The following is a 14,146-nucleotide window of genomic DNA, read 5'->3' on the forward strand; positions in this document are numbered from 1 at the left end:
ATTGATATCATGGGATAGAGATCTTGATTTCACAAACAAGTACCTGTATTCAAGTCTCTAGATATATCCATTAACCATTATATTACTCTAGATCATTCTGAAAAATGGCGGGAAGGTGATTATTACTGTCTCCTAAGCATGATCTAGCAACTAAATGAAGGGAGTCGAGGGACAGTCTTAAGACTAGAACTTCAAATAACACATAGCATCCATGGATGGACTTAGTTGAGTCTGGGTTTAAATGGAATTTAGTACTAGTTTCTGCTGGTGAAGCCTTTTGACACATTAAACCCCAAGAACCAATCAAGTAGTATTCCGGTACTACCAAGGGATTTAAAAATCAGAACTGGATCGATTGAATCGATGGATTCAAATCAGAATCGGCCAGTCTTGATATCCCAATCTGGTCTGGGGTTTCAAAGCCTAGTTTGAATCAATAAAACTGATTGAAAAACCTGGATCGAATCGACCGATCCTTATTAGACTGGTCTTGGACTGGGTATGACGGGATTGACTGATATCCAGACTACAATGAATTGACTGATATCGAGATAAAAAACTGAATGAAATACAACTGATAAAAAAAAAATCATTGAGTATTGAGGTTATGAATTGGTGAATTGATTTGTAACAATGCTTCCATTGATCTTCTTCTTGTAAGGTACATTTACATCTATAAGTTGTTAGAGATATCTGATCCTTCCTAATGATTTTTTTTTTTTTTTTCTGATGAAAACCCTACCTAATGATAGCAGTAAGTGAAAAGTAGAGACTTGCCTTTAATCCTCTATTCATAAGGTTGGATTGTGATGGAGTGGACATAGCTGCATGATTTTGTAGGTTAGTATGCTTACTGTATTCAGAACCAGTCTGGGTGATGATGTATGTTATCATAATGGCATCTATTTCTTTCCGTCCATATAGCTGAAACGGCATCAAAATAGCCGGAGCATACCACTGTTTACCAAGAGAAATCGTTGCCACTTTTCTCTACCAATTCTCCTCTACCAAGAAAGTTGTTGGTGTATGATGTCTTGTATTCCGTCGCAGTTTAATCCAGGGAGTACTGGTGTAGCACCTAGACAGCCAAGATGGCGGTCCCGCTAGCCGGTTAGCGGGCCGTGGGGGTTGCAAGGGGGGCAGGAGGCCCCCCTGCATAGCAGAGGGTGTAGGGGGGCGCAGCCCCCCGCTCGAATTTTTTATTTGAGGGCAGTTGTAGTTTAATCCGGATTAGGGTGGCAATTGTAGTTTAATCTGGATTAGGGTTTTTTCTCGCTATATATTTGTAGCGAGGGTTTCTTTCTCTGTAATGCAAGCAATACTGAGAGGTGTGAGGATGAGCGCTGTAACCCTATTCTCCATTGATAGTGAAGCAAGATCTCATCTCACCGGGGACGTAGGCAACCTTGCCGAACCTCGTAAAATCCGCGTGCATTGTTTGTTTTGTTTTTCCATTATCTTCTGCATCGTTTTAGAGTTGCGTTTCTACAGAAAGTAACTCCTTAATAGAAGGGAATCCACTTCATCTTTGGTCAAAGAATCACATCAATCTCACTAGGTTGTATCAGAAAACTCACAATTGAAAAAACATATGATGAAAAGATTCAGCGTTCTCAAGGCATTGATTACATCTAGAGACCAATGGGATAGAACGCCTATCAACCTTATCATCCATTGAAGAGCAATCGTGCGTTAGCCTCCAACCAAAAATATACTTTGATTCACATTACGACACAAACCTACCTAAAAAAAAAAAACTCCCCTTCCCTTCAACCAACCCTGTGAGCTCTATTTTAATTTCCTTTGTTTGATTTTTTTTTATTTCTCTCTCTAACCTGATTAGTCTGGTGGTTTGCCCTACTGAGAAGAAAAGACTGGTTCTTTCCATTTGTTTTGTAGTGTGAAAATTTTTCAACATGTAAAATTTTATATGCATTAGATATTATATGTAAAGTTTTACATTGAAACAAACAAAACCTACATAAATTTGGACCGAGTTTCTTGATTGTCTTAACCATTTGGGTGTACAGGCCCCCTTTGGACATGGACCATGAAGGCCTTTCCAATGCTCAAAGTGCATTTAATACATTTTAAACTCTTTTGACCTTGCAATATTTGAGCTTTTTCAGTCCGTCAAAGCACATGATGTTCTTTCAACGGTAAAAGTGCATTTAGTGCATTTTGTGCATTTTTTTTTTAAACTATTATTGCATTTTTCTCTTTCAACTTTCCACTTTATGAGAAAAAAAACACTACCTTCGTTTTTGAGATACAAACCAGCGGGTACATGAGCATTTTTTCTTACGAAGCTATGTGGTGTTTTCGGACCCGCTTTGTCTAGGCGTAGACATTTCCAACAGCAGGTACGCTAGAGGGAAGCGTTTTTTCTTCTTTCTTTTAATATGTATATGCGATGAGGGTCCTTTAAGGCAGACGTGGTTCCTTTAAAGGAGGCATGATTCATTAGTATTTTGTCTTATCCCCTTTCATATTTGGTAGGAAAGAAACCATAGAAGATTTGAAGGGAAAGGGCAACTGTCAAGATTGATCTTGAATACAGTATTGAATGATATTAGGGAGGTAGAAAATGTGAAGGCTCTTAATTTAAAGGCTAATGTTACTTCTGAAGCACTATGTATTTTGGAGCTAAGATGGATTAAACCTATTTTTGGATGGGTTAAATTGAATTTCGATGGATATTTTCTTAGAAACCTAGGCTTGTTGGGTGCTGGCGACGTGATTCATGGTAGTGCAGGTATTGTGTTGTCTTGCTATGCTTTCCCGCTTGGTATTATGACAAATTATAAGGCGGAATTCTCCTCCTTCTTTATTGGCCTGAGGTATATCAAAGAGATGGTTGTGGATAGGCTGTGGGTAGAATGCGACTCACAAGCTGTGGTGGAGGTTGCAATTAGGAACTCCATCCCTTGGGGTGTCCTTCAACAGTAGCATTTCTTCTTTTCCTTCTTGGAGTCTATTACATGGAGATTGACATACTATTTTAGAGGTGAATATTGTGGCTGATGTTCTAAAAAAGGTGCAATTTCTCAAACTGATCAAGTTTGGACAAGTAGCCCCAATTTTGCTTCCTCAGAACTTAGTTGGGATGCCTACAATAGTCCTCAACATAGGTTTAGGCACTGAGTCTCTTTTGGATTCCTGATTAGAGTGGCTGCTGGGGTGATACTTGAGATCGTTGTTTTGTTCTCTGTGTCCATCTAGGTATGTTTGGACGTTAAACCTGTACTCTATTCATTTTTTTTTTTTTAATATAATTTCTGAATTTTAGGGGAAAAAAAGTATATGAGGTGAGGGCCAGATACACGATCATACCCATCCAATGGTTGGGTGCATGACCGTTTATCATTCACGGTTGTGCACAAAATCTTCTGCCTTGTAGTTCTCGAACTTCATTAGTGTATATGAATCTTTTTATATTGTTCACTGACTTTTTGTAAGAACATAAAGATGGGCAGAGTATAAGCTTCACAAGATGTCATTGTACTAGATGATATAGGAATTCACAGAACCCTAGTAATCCTTCTTCTTAAATTAGGAACAAATAGGATTGGAATCGAGTTGTATCAGAATGATACTATTCTTGTTGTTTTTAAACGCCCCTAATTGTGCAACTGGGTTGACCATTGTGTTTATAACTCTAAGATAAAACTACTCTCAATCACATAAGATGTACTTCAATATGTGATTACACAAGAAAGTCCGAAGGTTTTATTCATTATCAGACACAGAATATTGGATACACAAATCAACGGACTCAAAAAAAATAGAACACAAAGTTGGGAAGAACAAAAGCACTTGTTAAAATCCCTTATCACATTTTCAAACCGTCTACAAAATATAAATAGACAAAGTAGCCTTTCATGTATGGGTGCATTTGTATATAAATATATGTGTTTGTACATGTACAAGTGCCCTTGTGCACATATGAATGTGTTTGACTGCTTGTACACACGTATAAAAGGATAGACCCACACTCACACTGTAATGTCTGTGCCCAGAAGGCAAGGCTAATTTGGACTTTATATATATGTTTATATATTTACTTATAGATTCAGTAAACAAGTCAACATTTAGCTTAGTAGTTAGAACTCTAATTGATTAAAAGCCCTAAGGTTCAATTCCTATGTGTTAAATTGGATTAATATTCTTTTATTTTAATTTGGTTTGAGGTCAAATTTGTTAATAAGAAAATATAATGCCTCATTTGTTAAAAATAATAATAATAATAATAAATACATAAAATGAAGGTAGAGTTGCGTGGAGTGCATGAGATAAATTAGGTGAGTAAAAAGAAAAGGAAAGAAAGTAGAGAAGAAATAGGATGAAAAGACGTGTTGCGCTAAGTTGAGACAAAGAAAGAAAGAAAGAGAGAGGGAATTTGTGAGTGAGAAGGAGGAGTTAGAGAGAGAGAGAGAGAGAGAGAGCAATGATCTTGTTCTTGTGCGGGGGATGAGACGTTTGCATTTTTTATTTTGAGGTTCAAATTTGATTTAAAGAAGGAGATTCGATTTAAGAATATTGATATGGGTATTTAGTTTACAATTTTATGGCAAGTTTTATACTCTCTTTTTTAATTTTTTATGGTAGAGAATGGTTAGGCCGCGACTGGCATGCCGCTGTGGAGGTGTAGTACGTTGGGTATATGTCTCTATGCTGTTGTTTTATCCTATCAACTAGCGAGTCATCTTAGCATTCTCCGTACACTTTATTCCATGCTTCGTTTCCTCGCGGTTTCAATCATTTGTGTACTGATTTTGTCCCAAGACAGATTTGAACTTTACCTGTAGGAAGGTCATAACTCACTCGATACCGTTTAGAATTGAGTGATTCGAACTCCATTAGATAATAAACACCCAAATATACAAGTTTTACAGAAAGAACCTTATCAAAGTCCTCCTTTAAGTGTGTCAAAATCTAAGTTGAGTAAGGAATTCTGAAAATTTAGATACCAATTTTCTTTGCCCCATCTTTATTTTCTTACAAGCATAAGGATTTTAAATATTAGGTACAAGACTATAGCTAAATAGGCATGTTAAAGATTATAGAGTTGCATAATAATTTGCAATTGTAGTTACTTATTTGACACATTAGATACCAAAAAGAGAGTATATTTATTTATAATTCAGAACATATATATAAGTTTTGTGACTTGTTAAATGGAGAAGATGATAATGATTGATATGTGGGTTATCAGTACTGTTGTCGAACACAAATGGAGATATTTTTCAATTTCATGCTCTGGTTTTCTCAACTATCCTTTTCTTCTTCCTTTTCATATATGATTTGGAAATAGTTGTTGTGCACTCTTATGCGAAGCTTTCGATTTTACACCGGTTCTTATGCATCATTGGTGTGAGGAGATGTATCTCTTCGAGTTGGGTTTATCAAGAGATGATGCTAGATGATATCATAGATTGGTTAGACTTGCAATATGTGTTCTAGAGAAACAAGACACTATGAACATATTTGGTGGATTCATTCCTCAATGGTGGAACCACAATATTTCTCTCTCTCTCTCTCTCTCTCTCTCTATATATATATATATATATATATCTATTTTACTATTAAAAGTACGTGATGCAGATTCATGGTATACTGATTTAGAATGACAAAAATGTCCTTAACATCTACTCTAAACTTAATTAGAATGACCAGAAAACCCTTACGAAAGCGTGAGGTTTTTCAAGTGTCATCTCTCCACAAAGGTGGTTGTTGGAAGAGACACTTCCCAAATAGACACTCTTGTCCATATATAATCTCTCCCTTCACTTGCCATTCTGATACAGAAAGTAGGCCCGGTTCCAAGAAGCCATTGTTGAACCTTTCGAACATGTATGGGGCTCAATGCCTGTGGAATTTTCCTATTAAACTTATATCTGGCTATAATTTTCTGCAATACCAATCCACTCATTTTCTTAACGTTGTGTACTTGTGCTCCAAAAGTCGGGATATGTGCCCAGAAACTTGTTGGTGGTCTTTGCAGAAAGCATTAAATTGTGATTTTATCAGGTATGGTTCTCAATTCCCTATTAAACCTTTTATTTTCCTATCCCCTATAAGACACCCCCATCACTCTTCTAAGGTTGTGGTCCTGCAATATTTGATTCTAACTTATTGGGTACAATATTTTTGAATTATAGTAAGAAATTAGGATGTGTGTTTCCATGTCCCTAAACAGAAGAAATATGAGTTCTCAATCAAAAGTTTCTTTCCAAATGACAAGACATCATTGTACTATGTTGGAAATGTCTCCATCGAATCTATAAATAAATTGAATATTTATAACTATGACTGCATGACATTGACAGGCTGTGGTTGTCCATAGGTTTTCACTTTAAATATTTTCCTCACCAGGGCAAGAACTGGACATCTTGTTCATATCGTCATCATATTGTGTGTGTTCATGAATATTGATTTAGGGACACAAATATGAATGTACATATTGTGTGTATATTGAATTTGATCAAATAGGAATCTTGAATGGAATGCTGTCAGTTGCTAAAGGACAAGATTCTTTTTAGTAATTTTTTATCTGTCTCTAGACCTGAGAGGTCCTTATTGTTGCGGGTAGGCATTATGGGGTTTGGTGTGTCAATGGTTGATGTTCTTTGGACTATATATCAATACACTGGATTCATAATGTTTTGGCTGTGGACGAAAGAGAAGCTCAAGACGGGATCCACTCCCATTTATTTGAGGAATATCAAGGGAGAGTATCTGGACATGATTGGATGAAATTCTGGATCCGGTTCACATTTTGTAAAATGTTTACAAAATTTTCTCTAAATTATTAATACATATTAATATTTAATTTAAAAACTATTTTGAAACATTTTAAGATACCAATCGGAAGTCCAGATTCTCTGTGCGACATTTTGACAAACCTAGGTCATGACAGTTTTATTTCCATGCCTAGAGATTTGTTATGTGATATTGTTGAGTAGAGAGATTTGATCAATACTTGACTACCACAACTTTGGGAGAAATAAAAATTATATCCACTCATATTGTACTTATTGGTATCTGTCTTTGACTAATAATTATTGACATTATCTGATTGGTAATTGTAGTGGATTTTTCCATTGGGATCATACCTCTTTCCAGTACTGGTGGCCAAAGATAGTTCGTACAATGATTTCATTATAAAAGATATTTATTGATTATTGAAAATATGTATGTATACATATATATATATATATATACATATATTAAATGATTATTTGATATATAATAATAATAATAATTATAATTAATAACAGATAAAGCTAAGTTGAATCGGTGGCCGAAGCCGTCAGTCGGTGAGAGTCACAATGCATTTCTCACCTTGTTTCATAGACACCTCATGTTGAGGTGTCATCATTTACTTATATTTAAAGAAAAAAAAAAAAAAAAAGAAAAAAAAAAAAAAAAAAAAAAAGAGGCAACAATGATGTTAAAACGTTTTGAGCTCTCTGTTTTCTAAAAATCGGCTTTGGAAACTTTGTTCTCTTTCTGTTAGGAAATAAAAAATCAGCTTGAGTTAAAAGTGTTGAATCTATTGGAGATTGTTATGTGTCTTTATATGTCTTGACCACAGTACTGGATAAGGGCTATCATCCCAAGGAAGTATTGCACTTATGGCACTTGAGGTAATGATTCTCCCACCTCATGAGATAGAATTTAATTAATTCAAATTCCTATCCTAATAAATGGTTGATCTTGTTTTTAATATGATTGGAAAAAAATTCTTATTTATTGAGAAACCCTATTATGCTAACAAAAATGGTATAAGAACATCCCATTTGCAGGATCGAGTTTATATAGGAATTAAGATTTTATAACTAAAATCATAATTTAATGTGTATTATTCAAAGACCAAATTGTGAAGGCTGAATTTTAATGCACTTTTGTGTATGCTAATATTTGATTATTTAGGAATGCCCTGAGTTTCATAGTCTTCTCCTATCAATAAAACAATGAATTGGGTCAAAATGTTTGATCCAGATAATTAATTTATTTTTTAATTATTAGAAAATTGGTAGTGGTCAAGGGTGATTAAAAGTAACACCCGCATTACTTTGTCTAAGAGATAATACACATTAATTAATTATTTAATACATATTTATGCTAGTGATTATGAGAATTATTTAATCCAATAAATGATTTGTTGGGATGAAATGACATGGTTGATATGTAATTTGTTTATTAGTGCATAATTTACATATCTTTAAATCTCTTTCTCTTTCTATCCCAATGTAAATTTATGTACTCCCCTTGAAAAGCTCATATAATGGGTTAATATTTTCCAAGACTGCTTTAACTTTATATGTATTTGAGATTTTAGGATTTTATTTATTTTGTTGTATATAAGAAATGGAGATGACTGATGAGATGGAGATTACTGTCATATCAGATATGGCAATGGATGCAGTTTTACTTTGAAATGATATGTTTTATTATTTGATGTGATCTTTTGATATTATTACTTTCTCATAATCATTGTCACTTAAATTAAATTATAATTTTTATGTGATATTGATGTTTACATGGGATGCTGAATATGATGTCAAATGTCATGGGATGAATTCAATCATAAGATGATACAAATATTTTTACATGTGATGCAAATTTAATTGAATATATGATCGGCCCCTCAATTATAAAATAGTAATTCTTAAGTGGAAGAATTTTCATGGCCTCCCATTGTTGGTGAGTGTAGAGATTTCACAGACTGGTCTTTGCAGATGTCAATAGGATAATGCATAGATTAGTTTATTAGGTGGTTTGCGTTCATCTCTTATGAGATAGGTAGTTGACATATTAGTGGGAGTGCATTACAATAGTAGTCATCATCCCATGGTACCTGTGATTCACTCCAAGACAATAGGTATACACTTGACTTGAGTGTGTATCAGCCAATAGTAATGGACATGACACTTAGATGGCCAAAAAGATACTGAAATTCTAGTTTCATATGATGAAACATGATGGACAGAATCAGTCCACCCAATCAACATATTCCAATGACTCCCGATAGGGTAAGTTGAGAATGTAAGGATTGTGGCATTCTAATTCACATTAATATGTTATAAGGGTGTCATATATTGTGAGAAACCATTGATTTAGAAATGCCCACTTGTATTCAATGGTTATGTCATGCATTCTAATTCTCATTTATTTGTTTATTTGTAGATTGTCAATTATGTCGAATCCTATGGCCATTACTGCCCTGTTAAATGAGAACCGTCTAATAGGTCCAAACTATATGGACTGGAAAAGAAATCTAATGCTGATAGTCAATTCTGAGGAACTATCCAGTGTCTTGGACCAAGAATCTCCTTCTCTTCCTGACTTTACCAACCTTGAGGAAGTGAAGGCCTACTAAAAATTCAATAAAATGGATTCTCAGGCCAAAATTTATATCCTTGGTTATTTGGATAATACCATTATCAAGTTATGTGGTGAACTTCTAACTGCAAGGGACATGATGAGGGAGTTACATGAGACATTTGGCAAACAGAACCATTATGCTCGTCATGCTGTCACTGCAACTATCCACACCACTAAAATGTCTGAAGGGACTTCAATTCTTGATCATTTGATGAAGATGAATAATCTGTTTCAAGAACTGGAATCTCTTAGGACATTTTTTGACCCTTAATATAAGATTGACGTCATCCTTGCTTCTCTGCCTCCTACATATAGTTCTTTTATTATGAATTTTAAAATGAATAAAGTTGTTGTTAGTATTTCTGAGCTCATTAATATGTTAAAAGAGGCAGAGACAACGCTTAAGAAGCAAAATGCAATGATAATGGCAACAAAGGTTGGGAGTTCTGCTTCTAAACCTAAGGGCAAGAAAAAGAAGAAGAAGTTTGGTAAGAAAAAAATTGTAAAAGGTTAAGAAAGAAGGAGATGCTAAAATTAATGAAAAAGAAAAGCGTTTCTATTGAAAGAAAGAGGGACACTGGAAAAGAAATTATCGTACATATCTTGCAACTCTAAAGAAGAAACCAGAAGAAGGTAATATTGAATCCCTTGTTTTGTATGAATCCAATTGTTGGAATGTTCAACTAATACCTAGTTGGTGGACTCTGGGACCATTATCCATGTGTGTAATATTTTACAGGGGTTCAACAAGATAAAAAGACTTCATAGAGATGAAGTACACCTCAAGATGGATTGCAGTAGCTGTTGGAACTTTTGTTTTGAATCAAGAAATGTCTATTTTGGTTTTGATTGTTTGTTATTATATACCAGAGTCTATAAGAAATATAATATATGTTTCTAAGTCAATTTCATCTGGTTATGTTTTCCAATTCAGCTCAAGACTAGTTATTAGAAATAATGACAAAATTATTATTTCTGATTTTATGGAAAATAGACTATACCTTCTAAATTCAGTTTTGAAAACTAATGAGGTTTCAAACACTGATTTGAAAAGAAAATTTGCTTCAGTTAACTCTACTTACTTATGGCACTTGAGATTGGGTCATATTGGAGTAGATACGATAAATAGGTTAGTAAAAGATGGACCTTTAGAAAGTCTGCAGGTGGAATCTTTTCCAATATGTGGTAAAATGACCAGAAAACCCTTTTTCAATAAGGGTTTGATGGCCAAAAGTTTGTTGGAGTTAGTCCATACTGATGTTTGAGGTCCTTTAAATATTCAAGCTCGACATGGGTATGAATATTTTATGACTTTTACTGATAACTATTCTCGATATGGATATATTTACCTAATGCATCGAAAATCGAAAACTTTTAAAAAGTTCAAGGAATACCATGTCGAGGTTGAGAACCAATTAGGTTAACATATTCCTCAGATTTGATCAAGGAGGAGAATATTTGTCAGATGAGTTTGTGAACTATCTTAAACTTGTTAGGATTGTTTCACAATTGACCACCCCAGGGACACTATAACAAAATGGTGTCTCAGAGAGATGAAATCAGACCCTATTAGATATGGTTCGATCAATTTTAAGTTATTGTGAACTACCTTTGAGTTTTTGGGGTTTTGCCTTAGAGATAAGTATGTATATCCTAAATAGGGTTCCAACTAAAGCTATCACAAATACACCTTATGAGTTGTGGTTTGGGCGAAAGCCTAGTCTACAACATCTTAGGGTTTGGGGCTGCATTACACATGTGCGAAAGAAACAAAAGAGAAGTTAGAATCTTGTATAAATAAGTGTTATTTCTTGGGATACCCCAAAGGAACTATAATGTATTAATTTTTATAACCCTGTAGAACAAAAGATAATTGTAAGTAAGCATGCGACTTTTCTTGAAGAGTATTTTATTGTGAGACAATTTGATCTTATAGTCACAAAAGAATTATCTAATGACCAAGTTCCATTTGCATCAATTATGCGAAGAGACCCTGTTACTGCAACTCCCAATGTTGTACCATAACACCAAAAGCCTAGATGTAGTGGGAGGATTATTAGACCTCCTACTAGGTATACCCTTCTTACATAGGTGGAAGATAGAGTAGAAGAGTTTTACATGGTGTCTGATTCTTCTGAATTGGATCCAATTATATGCCCTAAGGCTCTTAGGGATGTGAATATAGTTAAATGGCTAGAGGCTATGCGCTCAGAAATAGACTCTATGTATTCCAGCCATGTCTGGACTATTGTTGATCCACAACAAGGTGTAAAGCCTACTGGGTGTAAGTGGATATTTAAAAGAAAGAGAGGCGTGAATGGAAAAGTAGAGTGTTTCAAAGCAAGATTGGTAGCAAAAGGTTATACTCAAGAAGAAGGTATTGATTATGATGAAACCGTTTATCCAATGGCAATGATATTCTTAATAGCTGCATACTATGATTATGAAATCTGAAAAATGGATTCCAAACAATATTTCTAAATAGATATCTTGATGAAGATATCTATATAATACAATCAGAAGGGTTTGTATCTCAAGGAGAGGAAACTAAAATATGCAAGCTGATGAGATTTATTTATGGTCTCAAATAGACCTCTAGGAGTTGGAATATCTGTTTTGATCAGACTATCAAATTGTTTGGGTTTGAACAGAACATGGATGAGCCATGTGTTTACATAAAGATGAGTGGGAGTACAGTTTGTTCTCTTGTTCTATATGTAGATGATATATTGCTCATTGGGAATGATGTGGGCATGTTTACATCTGTAAAAGTGTGATTGTCTACTAATTTCTCAATGAAAGACCTTGGTGAAGTTAGTTATATCCTTGCTATAAAACTTGTGAGAGATCATAAGAATAAGATGTTAGGCTTGTCACAATCCAATTACATTGATAAGATTTTGGTTAGGTTCAACATGCAAGATTCAAAAAAGAAAATGTTCCTTTCAGACATGAAGTTACATTATCTAAGTCACAGTGTCCTCAAACTACTGAAGGCATTGAGGTTATGAGGAGGATTCCTTATGCATTAGCTTTAGGGAGTCTTATGTATGTAATGTTATGTACCAAGTCAGATATATGTTATGCTGTAGGGATTGTGAGCCGATATCAATCCAACCATGGACAAGAACAATGGATGGCTATTAAGAATATCCTCAAATATTTGAGACGAACCAAGGATCTTTTCTTAGTCTATGGTTGTGATCAGTCATCAGTTCTGAGTTATACAGACTTAGATTTTCAACTGATAAGAAAGACAGAAAATCCACATCTGGGATGGTTTTTCTTTTGGGTGGTGGGACAATTATTTGGAAGAGTGCCAAATAGAAGGCGACAGCTGATTCCACAACAAAAGCTGAATACCTGGTAGCTTGTGAAGAAGCTAAAGAGGGAGTTTAATTGAGAAAATTCTTAACTAAATTACATGTGGTCCCTGAGCTTGTAAAGTACCTTATACAACTTTATTGTGATAAATAGGGGAGCTATTACATAGACAAAGGAACCTAGAGCTCATCATCGTAACAAACATATGGAATGTAAGTATCATCTCATCAGAGAAATCATCCAACGTGGTGATTTATCTATAGATAAAGTTGACTCTGTGAACAGTTTATCAGATCCTATGACAATAAGTTTGTCACAAAATGTGTTTGAGAGACATATTGAGAACATGGGACTAAAATACCTAGGTAATTGGATTTGATGTCCAAGTGTGAGATTGTTGAAAATGTGTCTATCAAATCTATAAATAAATTGTATTTGTAATTATAATTGCATGGCATTGATAGGTTGTGGTTGTCCATAGGTTTTCACCTTAAATATTTTCATGACTAGGGGCAGAATTGGGCATTCTGTTCATATCATCATATTGTGTATGCTCATAAATATTGATTCAGGGACACAAATATGAGTGTATAGATTTTGTATACATTGAATTTGATTTAAATAGGAATCTTGAATGGAATACTATCAGTTGATGGACAACATTCTTTTTGGTAGTTTTTTATTGGTCTCTAGACCTGAGAGGTCTTTTTCGTTGCTGGTAGGCCTTATAGGTTTTAGTGTATCAATGGTTGATGTCCTTCAGATTATATATCAGTATACTAGATTCATAGTGTTTTGGCTTTGGACGAAAGAAACGCTCAACACAGGATCCACTTCCATTTATTTAGGAAATATCAAGAGAGATATCTGGGTATGATTGGATGAAATTCCGGATCTGGTTCACATTTTATAAAATATTTATAAAATTTTCTTTAAATTATTAATACATATTAATATTTAATTTAAATACTCAATCGGAAGTCCAGATTCTTTGTTTGACATTCCGACAAACCTGGGTCATGACAATTTTATTTCCATGCCTAGAAGTTTGTTATGTAATATTATTGAGTGGAGAGATTGGATTGATACTTGACTAGCACAAATTTGGAAGGAGTAAAAATTATATCCATTCATATTGTACTTGTTGGTATATGTCTTTGACTGATAATTATTGACATTATCTGATAAGTAATTATAGTAGATTTTTCCATTGGGATCATATCTCTTCCCAGTACTAATGGCCGAAGATAGTATGTACAGTGATTTCATTATAAGAGAGATATTTATTAATTATATTAAAAAAAAATAATAATAATTAATAACAGATAAAGATAAATTGAATCGGTGGCCGAAGGCATAAGTCGGTGAGAGAGTGACAATGCATTTCTCACCTTATTTCATGGACACCTCATATTGAGGTGTCATCATTAGC

This window comes from Macadamia integrifolia, chromosome 4, assembly GCF_013358625.1.
Source record: "Macadamia integrifolia cultivar HAES 741 chromosome 4, SCU_Mint_v3, whole genome shotgun sequence".
NCBI lineage: Eukaryota > Viridiplantae > Streptophyta > Magnoliopsida > Proteales > Proteaceae > Macadamia > Macadamia integrifolia.